The 12414-nt window shown below is 35.0% G+C and overlaps 2 long non-coding RNA genes across 3 annotated transcripts; one reads left to right on the top strand and one right to left on the bottom strand.

Moving 5' to 3' along the window:
* Positions 1 to 3146: 3146 nt before the first annotated feature.
* On the bottom strand, positions 3147 to 12414 carry LOC125650869 (uncharacterized). 2 transcript variants are annotated; one of them, XR_007361157.2, is made up of 4 exons: positions 12137 to 12414; positions 7355 to 7423; positions 5083 to 5219; positions 3147 to 3650 (listed from the first exon to the last, which is right to left on the bottom strand). It is a non-coding gene; the product is annotated as an uncharacterized LOC125650869 (long non-coding RNA). The 2 variants fall into 2 exon arrangements; XR_007361158.2 differs by lacking the exon at positions 7355 to 7423.
* On the top strand, positions 5215 to 9335 carry LOC125650870 (uncharacterized). The gene is made up of 3 exons (XR_007361159.2): positions 5215 to 5348; positions 5563 to 5649; positions 9152 to 9335. It is a non-coding gene; the product is annotated as an uncharacterized LOC125650870 (long non-coding RNA).

Below are 12414 nucleotides of genomic sequence, written 5' to 3'. Positions count from 1 at the left end.
CATCGAATAAATAAATTTCGCTTTCTTTTTTTGAAGATTAATAAACACAGATGTGTCAGAAGTTTCACATGGATTGATTTAAACACGGTGTTTGACTTGAGTTGTCGTGTGACACCTTTACTTCATTACGAATGAATATATTCATGAAATTATCGAAAATTGTATTTCCCATAGGGAAATATCAAATGTGTTTTTTCAACTGAAGGAGGAATTTCAGTTTTCTTCTTGAAATAACCCAACATTGATAACATTCCAATCCAAAAATGGATGTACTCTTAGACAAATGAAAAATTTAATTCTAAGGCATAAATCACAACTCTATATTTATTCTAAACAAGAGATGTTTGTAAAACACATATGCCCCCCATGGTGCAAAATGGAAAAGGGTTATACATACACATTTAATTGATAGTAGTATCATCAATTCAAAATATTGAGCAGGCAATATCTTCCTATGTCAAGAGTGAATTGACCATGTGACCTAAATATCAATAGGGGTCATCTACTCCTTATGCTGTACCAGTGTACCAAGTTTGGTATCAATCAAGCAAATAATTCTTAAAATATAGGAGACAGCATATTACTATGTCCAGTTCAACAATTGACTTTTGACCTCAAAATCAATATGGGTCATCTTCTCCTGAAGATGTACCAGTGTACTAAGTTTGATGTCTGTCAAGCAAAAGGGTTATCAAGATATTGAGTGGACAGTATATAACTATGTTCAGTTTGACCCTTGATCATGTGACCTCAAAATCAATAGGAGTCATCTCCTCCTGAATATACACCACTGTACTAAGTTTGATGTCTGTCAAGCAAAGGGTTCTCAAGATATTGAGCGGACAGTATATTCCAATGTCCAGGTTGACCCTTGACCTTTGACCATGTGACTTCAAAATCAATAGGTGTCATCTTCTGATGAATACGTACCAGTGTACCAAGTTTGATGTCTGTCAAGCAAAGGGTTCTCAATATATTGAGCAGACAGTATATTCCAATGTCCAGTTTGACCCTTGACCTTTGATCATGCGACCTCAAAATCAATAGGAGTCATCTTCTCCTGAAGATATACCAGTGTACTAAGTTTGATGTCTGTCAAGCAAAGGGTTCTCAAGATATTGAGCGGCCATTATATTCTTATGTTCAGTTTGACCCTTGACCACGTGACCTCAAAATCAATAGGGGTCATTTTCTTCTGAAGATGTACTGGTGTGCCAAGTTTGATGTCTGTCAAGCAAAGGGTTCTCTAGACATTGAATGGTCAGTATATTCCTATGTCCAGTTTGACCCTTGACCTTTGACCATATGACCTCAAAATCAATAGGGGTCATCTACTCCTTAGGATGTACCAGTGTGATAAGTTTGATGTTTTTCAAGCAAAGGGTTCTCAAGATATTGAGCAGACATTATATTCCTATGTCCAGAGTAGATTAACCCTTGACCTTTGGACCTGCAAAACACTAGGGGTCCTCTTCTACTTATAACCAACCCACATATGAAATATCATTATCATCAAGTGAATGGTTCTCAAGATATTAAGCAGCCAACACATGGTTTACAGACCGACCGACAGACAGACCGAGCGACCGACAGTTGCAAAACAATATGCCCCCTCTTTTTCAAAGGGGGGCATAAAAATACAAACCAAAACAAAGAAACATTTGTGACTTTGATAAAATCCTTCACAATGGTGATTTGTTTTGTTTTATAATTCTTGTGTCATGTTGCGATACTTTTTCCTTTTTCTTAGTCATACTTTAAATCAGAAAGTACTCCAACCGCCAAACTATGAACACAGAAAACACCAATTTTGTAACATCAATCAATGATGAAAACATAATAAATGCAACATATAAAAGTTTTCAATTAACATACATATGTACATGAACACAGTGGCTGATCCAGGATTTCCGGAAAAAAGGAGGGGGACGTATTAGCCAAAATACTCAGCCATCTGGAGTTTACTCGCATTATCTCTGATTTCAATATGTTTTGTTTCTTAATCCACTTCGTCCCATGGGGGACATAGGGCAACTTATGTTCTGTGCTGGGTTTGAATGTTTTTAACCATGTAATGCCTTGTGAATTAGTGGCCGAAAAGGGGGAGGGGGATCCCAATCCGCCACTCACACATCGATGGTAATGATTCTCAACTGCAAAAGCACGTGTTGTATGTATCTAAAGTTTGTGAAATACTTATTGTGCCCAATCCCTAATCCTCGCTTCTTTTTTTCATTATCCATTACCAGGTATATATGAGATAACCAATGTCATCCAAATAATTTTGAAACTCTAAAAAGTCAGCCAGTGTCACCTTTCTCCACGTCGTATGTATAGATTCTTACTTGTGTCAACCTCAAACTTATGACGTCACACCACGTGCAATTTTTACATTGATGTTATGAATATTCATGACACAAGACATTACTTCAAAATTAAGGATTATCTCCCTCATGCATAGCTCTGATCCTGACGAATTTGACTCCAATCTTTGGCACAGATTTTTTTTTAGTTCTTACAAGTTTATTGTTATTTCGGATTTTCAATATTTCAGCTTGGATATCACTGAAGAGACATTATTTGTCGAAATGCGCATCTAGTGCATCAAAATTGGTACCGTATAAGTTTTACATGGTAATCGGTACTTTGTTACCATTTTCTACCCAGAGTTCCGTGCGCTATTCGCACTGTAAGTGAAGCTTGGGTAACGCGCCCTCTTGTGAGAGAATGCTTTTTTTTCGTTTGTATAAAATTTATTGTACAGATTGCACCCCTCTGTACAATAACTTTTATGCAAACGAAAGAAAGTATTGTAAATAATTATAACTTAAACCAATGAAACAATGCACTTTAAAACAGTTACACGCTGATTTATTTTCTAGAACCTGTCCCTGGTTCGATTATCGATCCCAACGCCGCTCTACATATGTACCTTCGCCAAGCACCAGCCTTTAGGGGTGAATGTCAAGGTCACGAGTTGCGAAAGACGTTGACGCGATAAAGACGCCTGCTACAGTTATGAGCACAGGGTATAAGTCTGCATTTCAAAAATGAGGGCTCTGCATCGTGCTATCTGGCATACCGTGACTACAACCGGTACACTGAGATATCTAAATATTACACACTTACCAGTGTTTACCGGTGCACTGAGATAACTTACCAGTGTTTACCGGTGCACCGATATATCTAAATATTACACACTTACCAGTGTTTACCGGTACACTGAGATATCTAAATATTACACACTTACCAGTGTTTACCGGTGCACTGAGATAACTTACCAGTGTTTACCGGTGCACCGAGATATCTAAATATTACACACTTACATGTGCCAGTGTTTTGTCAGTAATAAACCTCAAATGTTTCAAATTCCGGTGTTCTCGATCATAAGCATGGACCTTTCAATTGGTCATAAAACTCCATATTTATTCTTTAAATGCTGTTCTCTCAAAACCATTCATAACATTTTGTACACGAGGACAATCACATATTTTTTCTCGGAGATACAAGTTATGCAAGATCATAGTATGAAAGTTTAAAAAAAAAAAGATCATTAAAATCATGGTGGACAGGCTAAATCATACATCTTTATCATAAACATTTGTACATTGCTTTTTTCCGTGACTTCAAATTTGGTTTTGACATAAGATCTGAAAATAAAAAAAAAATTGTCTTGTAAAATAGCGTTTGTTAACATAGTTCTTTTGTATGTGAGAAAGTGCACTACACTCTGGACAATATACAGTTTATATACTGAATTTCAGCTGTATAGTTTTGCCTTGATTGTAATATTAGCCATTTCCACATGAATACGATGCATTTGTGAATAATTTGCGTACAACTCTTGATGAATATAGTACGTGTATTTTAACAGCGTGGAATTCCTACAGAAATGGAGCAGAATGTAAATATAAGATAAATACATGAGGGATGAGTTGTTACGCTTCACAACGCGGCCTACTTTTCATGAAGCGCGTTAGCTTTCATCTAGTGGTATACCTGCCCATATCCCTGCTCGACTGACAGACAGTGATTTTAAGTTCGGAATTTCACAAGTATTTTCCAGAGTTTAAGTGGAAATTCCCTTTAATTGTATTTTTCACATTAAATTTTGATTTAAAAGCTTGTACAGACCCTTTTAAGATTAAGTATCTATTTCAGGAATCCTGTTTTTGTATAGATTGGTCCTGTAGTCTTTATTTAACAGGAACATTAATTCATTTTGATTATGATTACACAAAAACTGATCATTCCAATATTAAACATCCAGCAGTAGTAAAATAAAAAAAGTCTATGTTTCCTACTGATCAATGAGTTGATACCATTTCCCACTTCAGAATAAGTGGCAAAATATCGAAATAAATGTCCGTGTTTTTATTTTTGGGGTTAATTGATTAATTCTAATATGATGCCATTCTCGTAAACACCATGACAGATATCGGAGAGCGTCTTGTTTCACCATATACATGTACACTGTACCATATGACTTGGGCTACATGTATAACTACTTTTCCGATATAATTAAAAAAAAAACTCTCAATACTAACAAGGCTTTCAAAACCCCCATATATATATACCCCCCCCCCAACCCCCCCAACCCCCCAAAAAAACCAACAAACACTAAAACCCTGACATAATCATTTTTTCAAGCAATTCTAACTGACATTCGATAGGAAGGTTAAATTGCCTAATTTTCCTGATTACCCCATATTTTGCTTTTCCCCCCTCTCGTTTGGTCACATGAATGTTTTCTAGCTTTTTAGAAAGGAGCCAGATATAGAAAAAAACACCTAGGCATTTAAACTCTTTAACATTTTCTACACTCATATTGTTGTAATGAAAGAAAAGTCTTCCTTTGAGAACAAAATCAATATTTTAGTCTTTTATATATCAACTTTCAGTTTCCATTCTGTACATTAAATGTGAAACACATTCAAAGCATTTCGCAGATCGTCGGGATTTCAGCCAAAATTACAGTATATCATCAAAAAGCATTAGAAGTTTCAAATACGCACACAAGTAATTTTTTATTGAGTTAGTAAAGAATTTACATGCAAGAACAAAATTCTCAGACATGCGCACCATATTTATGAAATACCACTGGAGATGGATCGGGCATGTCTTAAAGAAACCCATCAATGACATCACTAGGGTCTCACTTCGATGGACTCCAGAAGGAAAAAGAAAGCAAGGCTGTCCAAAGACCACCTGGAGGAGAACTGTCGAAACAGAAATGAGAGAGATTGGCATGACCTGGGGCAAAATTGAAAAGACTGCTAAAGACAGAGAGGAATGGAAGAAACTAGTCCTTGCCCTATGTGCCCATGGGCGCAACAAGGACTAGGTAGGTAGGTAGTAAAGCTTTGTAACTTGACAAAATTATAATCAGCAAAAATTTTCTAAATCGTTGATATACAGAGAAAATAAAAATGGAGATGATTTTATTTCTGGTGAACTCCAACATTTAAAATAATAATAATAATAAAAAAAAAATCGGTTGACCTATCATTTATTATTATGAGTGATTTAAGTCCGTAATGTATATTTGTAATATACTTGAAGCATTGGCCGCTTATGCCTTATGTGAAAAGTTCACCCAACAGACCTTTTCTCCAAACAGTGTCAAAGGCTTGTTTGAAGTCTTTAAAAGTACGTATTGTAGTTATTTTTCTTACATCTTATTAACGTGTTGGATAAAATTGTAAAGTAAGGATGTGATCTGATCCCTCAATCCGCTTGATTTTCTTGGATAAGATATATCTGTGTCGAATACATTTCTAATCATTTACATGATATACATGTTAAACGTTTTCTAAGCAGCTCAAAAAGTGATCGTATGGTAGTTTTTGGCAATTGCATGTACCTAGGAAAATGTTTATGCAGATTACCATGTGCTCTATTGAATACTGATCATCCCATCTATCCTAAAATCTGGAAAGTTACTGATAACCATACATTTTCATTCAACTGAATAAGTCCACTAATATGTTTTTGATTATAAATAATACATGACCGGTCGATAGGGGATGTTTACTACTCCCAAGGCACCTAATCCCACCTCTGGTATGTCCAGGGGCCGTGTTTGCCCTACTCTTAATTTTGTATTCGTTATAGGAATTATGAGAATGATCACTGTTCGTTATCGTCACCTTTTTATGTATTACTTTATGATGCTACATAGTAAAAAAAAAACAAACAACTACACCTGCGGTATGTGCCACCTTCTGTAAAAGATCCAGCCACGACTTCAAGGCGAAATCTAAACAACGTGAATTCATTTTATTGTGAGTGAGAGCCTCCCCTGCACTAAGCATTGCGATGTTTGAATGGACGTTAATGACTGAAGTAACACTCTCTGTGCTGTTCATAAACCTTGTTCGGTTATTATGATAAAACAGGGAAATATGAATGCGAATACATGTAAATGAAATGAGTTTAGTTAAAGTATGAAACTTTCTATTCAAATCTGTCTGTATTTCAAAATAAAAATACAACAACAACAACAACAACAACAACAACAACAACAACAACCCCAAAAAAACCAACAAAAAACAAAAAAAACAAACAAACAAAAAAAATCAAGTTAATTTTTAACGGTTAAATTGGGGTAAAATTCAATAAGGTCAAATATACTTTGAATGAAACATCTCGCAAAAAGGCATGCAATTTATATGCATGACGTCATGATACGGAATATCGTAACGCATACTACCTATAGTCCTCTGCGTCTTTACACAGAGACACTACCACAAAACACATACCAATTTGGGATAATGTATATCTGCGATTACAACTCGGCCTAATTACAGAGGTTTCATTTAATAAATAGCATAGATTTCAAAAATGAATTAAATTTGCAAGGTACGAAATTCGAGTACATGTATATAGTACAAAAGGAAACTTAAGTAGTCAGCCCTCGGGCTGACTAGTTATCATACGAAAAACTTCAAATGCGCTCTTTGGAATTGTGGGCATTGAGGTGATCTTGAAGTAGGTCATTCTTGATCACTTCGTAGCAGTAAAAAAGAATTCTGTGATCTGTGTGCATTAATTTGCAAATATAGAATATGTTGTCTACAACAGATATCTGTATTTTCAGTTAAAATAAGAAAGTCTTACAAAACGAACACATTATTTTCCTCGCTCGATAAAAATTATAACTGGTGTAAATTAAACTGGTTCCCACTTTGAAGGTAATCTTTAAGTACGTCATTCCTAAGAACTTTGTTACGAATTAAAGAATTCCGTTTTATTGATTTTACGATTAAAATTTGTTTTTTACACCATAATCATATCTGTAATATCAGTAGAAATAAGAACATTTTAGTAAATGGAAAAGTAATTGCATAGAAACCTTCAACGTAAACTGGCAGTGTTGTAGGTTCTTAAGGTCGTACTCTACATCGTCATAATGGCTGACTTCCTTTAAAAACATGGATGAAAAAATCGATATCAGCAATATTTGACTTTTCCTTTTTCATTCAAATACTTAGCCGAGTAGCTCAGTAGGTTAGAATACCGACTGCTGAACTGTAGGTCGCAGGTTCGAGTCCAACAGGAATCTTAAATTTTTTCCAGATTACCTTCTACTAAAACTGTTTTTTGTTGTTGACAAAATAAAGTAAATTTGAAAATTTTCAACTTCAAAATATTATTGTACATACCCTCCACTTTTCATCTACATCAAATTACTCTGGTGTAGCATACCTCCTTATGTAAACTCGTCAAATTTAACTGGTTCGCAGTTCTTACCTGTGTTTTACGCAGCGAAGCATATAAATGTAAATAAAATCCCTGTATATGATGCTTGGCCCCTGAAGCTATTTCGTGGAGTTTTATCTTTACGTTCATATGTACATTTGCAGCGAAATATTGGTGTATTCTACATTTAAAAGCATTTTACCAATCAAGGCACCTGTACGGACGATCCATTTTTACACCCTTTTTCTTAAATATTTCATGATTTTTAAAGTTATGCATTTTCAAAACTTGCCAGAATTTGTATTTCAAATGTTCATTTTTAATCATGTCAATTAGAGGCTTTAATATAGCTAGAATGTCCCACGGACCCGGTCCAGAAACGCGGGTTATTTTAAAGCAATACAAGCTGTAACTGACGGTAAATAAATTAAAAAATAAAAGAACAAATAGCTAACATACATGTATATGTGATTGTGATTGAATAATATAACTTAATAGAATCAGAGTGAATCTGAAGCAATAAACCCGTCAAATTAGCAGAAAATGTTAATTCATGAATCATTGTCATCCTATCAGTAATTCCTGCTCGTAACCTCCAATGTGCATTGTCCTTGGAGGTCACCAGTTCGGAAAAAGCGAAAGAGAGGCACTGAGCACGTGTTAGATTTGTAAACAGTTTAACATGCCAATTTTATAGAAAATTCACAATCAAAATTTCATTTGAGTGGCACATTTGCGTAATTATTACCTTTTTACACTTACATAGTATTTTTAGTCATTCATGAAACAACGTAATACTTTAAAACAAACGACACGAAACGTGTAGTTACCCGCGTCAGTTTCCGTCTTTGAATATATGGCCTCGGTCTCAGCAACCCGATTATGTTCGGCAATCATCGTTCCCATGTCCGTGTATACGACACAATGGCGGTTTATACGAAACGTTCATTGTAGGTGTGCTCTCAAACAATATTCCCTTGTTTATTTTGCAGAATTTTTCTTCAGATCTTGGGGATTATATTAGTTATACCGGTAGGTGTTATTTGGTGAATAATTGGATAGTTGAAAAAATACCGTCAGTTATACAGCTTGTATTGCTTTAACTATGAAAATAAAAGCGGAAAAGATGATTTCTGCCCCCCCCCCCCAATAATAACGTTTGTTTAATGCTGAAACACAATCCAACAAGGATAAAAATCCAGTGGCTGACTCTCTAAGCTTTTTTCAAAAGCTAAACTTGTAAAACGTTGAAGTAAAAATAATATAGATCATATGTAACTTTTCTACTTTCACTTCAAGAAAAAACATGGATTTAAACATAACACATGCGAGACTGAGATTGAGAATCAATTATGAATTCAAGTCGGAATTAGTCACTGCACTTCGTGCCTTTGTAGAGATATCATGTGCCTACTACCAACTAACTATGAAAAAAGTATAATTTGTTCAGCTGATGCCATTTCTTTCTGATGACCCTATCCCCATCTTTATCAAAAGCTGTTCGCGGGAATGTCCTATCCCACAATGCCTGCATGGAATAGTTTGGTTTGGTGCAGACGATCTCTGCCGGAAGTTTGTATTAGAACTGTACAATTTTGGAACTCTTCAGAAAAAGAAGTTAAGAAAATTATCTGTTACTTGGACATCTCTTGCAATCGGAATTCCTCGAATGTCTCGTGCACTCGAGTGCGCAAGACTTTCGAGGGGTTCCGATTGACATCTCCTGTATACAAATTAGTGTTGTCTAAATTACGATTTATTTCTGATAAAAAATATATACCTAATAATTTAAAGATCAATTTCATAATGTTGTTGGCGAATATCGGAATACCAAAAACATGAGTTGTTGGATTAAATTTATGGAGTTGGTGGTGGAAGGCAATGTCCAAAGAATTCACAGTATGATGTATCGGGTATTTCGTCTACCTTATGTATATATTTACTTAGTTTGTTGGATGTTCTCGAATCATTAGAACAACCGAATGCAATTTTGTCATCGAAATTCACATTATTTGCATTAATCTCACTATAAGATAGTTACATGTGCTTGTTTTGAATTCTTGAAAATTGACTTTAGAACGCAAGTCCTCGAAACTCACGCTTAATGTTTCATCGCTTAACGCCTCGTAACGTAACGCAATTGGCTGTGACGTCATATCTAAAAGATGCCCAAGTTAACGCAGAAATCGAGATCTCGTTGAACACACTACATATAAAAACCGCTACGGAATCTGAGACAAAACAATGATTCCAATCAATCGTATTCATGCGATTTTTCCTGATTTGTATAAACCACAAGGCAATAAACAATTTCACTCCAGTCTTTTCTTCAGGAAAAAGGCGAGGACAGGCATCAAATATCACTAAATTGATGTGTGTTATATATTACAGTGTACTTTTCAAATTATGTAAATATAATTTTGTTCGAGGCCGGTGCTACATATTTTTTAATTCAAAATACTATGCAAATACTCGTAACTTAACTTACGTATTTATGGCGTCATAATCAAATAGTGAATTACATTCTGTAATGATTGGCGGTAAATACAATAAGTTTAAGTCGTTTGTCTTTATCTTTAAGAAATTCAATTTGATATTTCTATCATTTGCAGGGTTAGACATGGCTGTCTTTGATTCTCGATTCTTGAAGATTATGTTAGAATACAATGAAAACACTCAGCAATTGTGAATTATAACCATAAGGAAACCATAATCTAACCATTCGAAAGTTTTACAGAACCCCTTTTCATGATCGAAAAATAGCTTTTATGATATATATGAAAAATGTGTCGAGCAAATTTGATTTAACAACCCAAAGGAAAACGTCAATATGTCTCAGTTTGTGATCACGTTTCACAAATATAGCTTGATATATTATATCATTATTTCATTTGTTAGCCTGCAGAACACAGTTTTATATACAGCTCTATTCATCATTATAGGAACAGGTGTGAACACACGATAAAGTCCTGTATTTGACCAAAGTGTCAATCCAGTATTCTTATACAACAAAATAAACAAGCATTCTGTAAATATTGCATAGCAATGCATAGCCCTTACCGACCCCAAGTCAAGTCGTCTGCGTAATGCATAGCCCTTACCGACCCCAAGTCAAGTCGTCTGCGTAATGCATAGCCCTTACCGACCCCAAGTCAAGTCGTCTGCGTAATGCATAGCCCTTACCGACCCCAAGTCAAGTCGTCTGCGTAATGCATAGCCCTTACCGACCCCAAGTCAAGTCGTCTGCGTAATGCATAGCCCTTACCGACCCCAAGTCAAGTCGTCTGCGTAATATTTTGCGTGAATAATAATACGTCAACAGTTTATGCACAGGAATAACCCAGGTCCCATAAAATAAAATCCATATTTTCTAAGTTCAAGGGCTATAACTCAGCCAAAAAAGTAAATGGACTTGATCTGTAACTTGTCATGGTAAAGCAATGTACCAAATATCAAATTGATCTGCAAGCATGACAAAAAAAAAGTGCGGAAACTTGATTCGCTGGGCTGACAGACACGGACAGACACACAGACTGACGGAAACCTAACATATACTTCTGCTTCGCCGAATACAATGTTTTTTACAGGAATGTTTGAAAGCGTATCTTTATTGTATTTTTAATGTCATAAAAGGTTACCCTGCATTCAAAACCTAAACAAATTCGATGTTGAATTCAAAGCCTCATTCATAACAAGAAATGTATGGCCATCGTGTGGGGTTAATTCTAACATTTAAGATATCTATAATGAATAGTGAAAAATTGGGATTATTAGTATACCAAGTTTGATGTCTGTTCAGCAAAAGATTCTCAGAAATAGCTTGACCTATGATCTTTGACATTGTGTTAGTTATCTACTTCTTGGAGGGTATCATTGTCCCAACTTTGAAGTCTTTCCCGCAAACTAATATCTGGAGTAATTTGACCTCTAGCCTTTGACCTCAAAATCAATAGGGGTCAACTAATTTTTAGGGACTGTCCGTACACCAAGTTTGGTATTCATTAGGAAAGAATGGACAACATCTAGTTACCGACCGAGCAAACCAATATACCTCCTGTTTTTCAAGGGGGATGTGAAAACTAAAGTATTGAATAATTATTATCATTGGGTCTGTATGGCATATGGTAAGCTTATATGGAGTCTTTATAGTTTAAGCGAGGTGACCTTAACAAAAATATTATAGTTAACTAGAGTTTACTATAATATCAAAAACAAAATTCCTATAGTATAAATAAAAGCATCAAACATAACATTAAGCTAAATGTAAACATATTTACTCCACCTAGATAATTTAATGAAAATATCCACAAACCTATTCAAATTATATAAAATATTTTTCACTTAAGTGAATCAATTTGTTAAAGCTTTTTTTTCAGGTGACCTTAATTTAAAAAAAATCAATCTTAATGAATAGAATGTGCAATAAGAGACATACCCACATTGTTCGGTTGAAAATTATTCTGCTAAGGTGTGCACATTCGCGCTCAGTACATAGTATATCAAAATAAATCGTGATTTTAAAAAACTGTCTCCTAATACTGAGGTGTTGTTTTTAAATTTAATTATTCCTCTGGGCAGGATATAATTAATTCTGATATATATACTGGAGATTTACAACGCATATATGAAAACTCCGTGAGAAAGAACTTGTAAACAATTTTAAACACTAGGTAAATAATAAATGATCATATTTACATAGCGTGACACGTGATA

This window comes from Ostrea edulis, chromosome 5, assembly GCF_947568905.1.
Source record: "Ostrea edulis chromosome 5, xbOstEdul1.1, whole genome shotgun sequence".
Lineage (NCBI taxonomy): Eukaryota > Metazoa > Mollusca > Bivalvia > Ostreida > Ostreidae > Ostrea > Ostrea edulis.
The sequence above is the reverse complement of the archived record's forward strand: the minus strand, read 5'-3'. Positions and strand labels throughout refer to the sequence as shown.